At 40.2% G+C, this 3,184-nt stretch overlaps 1 pseudogene; it reads left to right on the top strand.

The window, feature by feature from the left end:
• Positions 1–216: 216 nt before the first annotated feature.
• On the top strand, positions 217–2,514 carry LOC120428902 (40S ribosomal protein SA-like; annotated as a pseudogene).
• The last annotated feature ends 670 nt before the right edge of the window (positions 2,515–3,184 follow it).

The following is a 3,184-nucleotide window of genomic DNA, read 5'->3' as shown; positions in this document are numbered from 1 at the left end:
AATATGTGGACCTTTTTTACGCAAAACAATGTAAATGGCACAATGTCGAAGTGTAAACAAAGAATCTATCCTGCTCGTTCATAATATAATAACTAATCAACTAACGTGAGCAGGACAGACTCTTTGTTTACACTTTGCCATTTGCATTGTTTTGATTGAACTTTCACAACAAATCTGAACGCGAAAGACAAAATCAATGAAAACAAACCTTTTGACAGCTAATTCAAGCGCAGGTTGCACATCCGGGAGTTGGACTGCCGAAAAAACGCCTTCCGGAGGTTGTTAGGCCGTCACCCACAGAAAGGAGGAAAAAACAGCTGCTGCTAACTTGTTTTGCTTCCGGAGGCCACTCAAAACACTAGACAGATTTTGTCCTCGCTTCTTCGGTGGCCAATTTGGTCACGATTGTTCTCACATACAAATAAACACAAACAAACTCCCGCGAACGAAAACAAAACGGTGTTATCACTTGTAAACACACAGCCGGCCGCGACGACGAAAAAAACAACTGCCTGCTACGATTGAATTGTTGACGTTTGCGAGTGCGAAGACAGCAGGGGGCGTCCATAAATAACGTTTAGATACAATTTAATTTGAAAATAGAAATGCTGACGTAGGTTTGATTTTTAACTGGCGTTCATGTAAACGAACAATCAATAATTACTAAATGCACATTGTATGTAGCTATGAAAACCTTATTTTAAACACCGAATATCAAAAATAAAATTCTGTATTGCTTGGCTTGTAAATAAATGTTCTAGAGATTTATTTGACCTAGGGAATCCCTTAGAAACTATAAAAAAACACTATAGTGATCTATAGATATTAAAGTTTAGCAAGCTAAGTAAAACGTCATTTCGGGATGGCCTCTTTGAGAGATCCCGGAGATTCGTTTCCCAACGTTACCACCCACCACCCACGACTCTCGATGGCTTGGATGTAAACAAATTTTACACTCTCAAAAGAGAACAGTAGGAATCACAAAATACACTGTAACTGAAAATCGCACTTTGCTGAGTTCGTTTTCGCACTTCTTCATACGATTTTTTTTCTGTTCGACTCTGATTACCAAAAAAAATGTGGATTTTCAGTTACAGTGTAGATTGTATCCGAGGAGTTGGAGGAGTCCTGTCGAAAATAATTATTTATCGATAATCTGCATTTTTTTGAAGTTGGACTCAAAAAAAAACACAAGTTCGTGAAAAATCCTTCCTGCACTGTGCATTGTGTCTTTTTTTGGCAATATAATTTGATAAGAAAGAGAATTCCCACGCTATTGGTAAGTTGCTTACAACGCTGTAATAAAAATAAAAATTAATCCCTTCCCGTTGCAGATTTTCCGAAGAAATACTACCTCGCGACAAAGGGGCAATTTTACTTCTTTATGAAGGAATTCAAGGAGAAGGAAAAAAACAGCCGTGTGTTGTTTCAGTGGCCTGGCCGATGTCACGGGAAAATCCGGTCCCCGAATGAGGGAACGGTTCACGGCTTAGAGCAAGCAGTTCAGCCAGGTTTGAGCAAATCCAGCTAGAAATCGCCAACTGGAGGTGCAGAGCTTCCGCTGGGGATGGCTTTTGATGCGATGCACAACAACTCGATCCAAACACTTCCGGTTCCGCCAGTACGTCGAGTACTCCGGAGAGATGTTTACCAGCGCCCAGTTCACTCAGCGTGCCGTGCTCAAGTTCGCGCACTACACCGAGGCCACCCTCATAGCAGGCCAGTTCACGAATCAGTTCCACCCTGCGTTCCGTGAGCCACAGCTGCTGATCGAAACCGGCCCGCTGACCGATCAGGCGTCCTATGCTGCTCAAGTTCGTCAACTTTGCCATCCTGTGCAACACCAAGTCGTCGCACTCGGTCGGTCTGATGTGGTGGCTGTTGGCCCGTGAGGAGCTGAAGCTGCGCGGAAAGATCTCCGACAAGTGGGAGCTGAAGCCAGATCTGTTTTTCTAATGTGATCCGGAGGAGGGTGAAAACTGGGGTGAGGAAGCTGCTCTGGCTGCTGCCGCGGCTGTTACGGCCGTTACTGGTGCTGTTAGCCTGAAGATGATCCAATTCGATGACTGGAACGAGGACGACGCCCAGACCATCGGATCACCCTATAGGGTGGAGCCTCGGTGAATTCCAAGGAGAAACGACGGTGCTGCTACGCGCAAAGGGCCATGTCCGAAGCTGGTCGGCTGTTTGTCGATGACTGACTACAGAATGCCTCTAATGTTGGCTTATCAACACTTTGACATTCAATTACATCTCATCATTTTTCAACTGGAATTGAGTGATAAATAGCTCGTTAGGGAAATTCTCGTATGTTTGGTAGGTTAAACACTCGCTCCTAACTCCATCCACTTTGATGATTTCCACTTTTCAAACAACTTATTTTATAAAACTGTTAATAGAACTTGCTTGCTCAGTTCTTATGGAGCAATTTATCACTCGATTTCACTTTAAAATGCTTTTATGAGCTGTAATTGAACGTCAGAGTGCTGATATGGCAACATTAGTGGCGCGATGGAGTTAGATGCTGTTCCCCTACTGATAGCTGATGAAATAAAATCATTCACGTTAGTTATCGAACGATCGTAATCATCCGAGTGCGGTTGTAATTAATGGACCTATATCGAGCGTAGAGTTGATAAGTTCCGACAGAAATAAAAAATATGTATAAATCTTCAAATCTTGAGTTTTTAAAGGGCAAAATTGAAATTTAGATGGCAATCAAAAGTCGTCGTTTAATAATTATTAATCGTAAGTTATAACCGTTCGACAATTTGGTCGTAGGTTAAAATCGGTAGAAATTTTAAGATGAACCATGAGTTTGTCGACCTTATATTTTTAATAGAAATGTTTCGTAACAGCATTTTTGAAAAATAGAGGAATTGAAAGAAATTATTTCATAAATAGTATAGAAATATTCGCAAAAGGTTCAAGATGGAAGGCAAAAATATATATAAATGATAATAAAAGTTCTTAAACATATGTAATTCCTAGTTTTTTTTTTTAAATTCCCTTAAAAACACATCAACTTATTCTTTTCGAAAAAATAATTAAGAGAATCTGTCAAATAATAAATTTATGTTCAAGAATATGATCAAATTCTAGCACCATTTAAAATTTAAATTAACAATTTTGCAAATACTAACTATTTGTGAAAACATCACCACCATATTTTCGAACCAACAAT

The sequence above is a fragment of the Culex pipiens genome, chromosome 3 (genome assembly GCF_016801865.2).
Source record: "Culex pipiens pallens isolate TS chromosome 3, TS_CPP_V2, whole genome shotgun sequence".
Lineage (NCBI taxonomy): Eukaryota > Metazoa > Arthropoda > Insecta > Diptera > Culicidae > Culex > Culex pipiens.
Note: the sequence above shows the minus strand (reverse complement) of the source record. Positions and strands in the feature narration are given on the sequence as shown.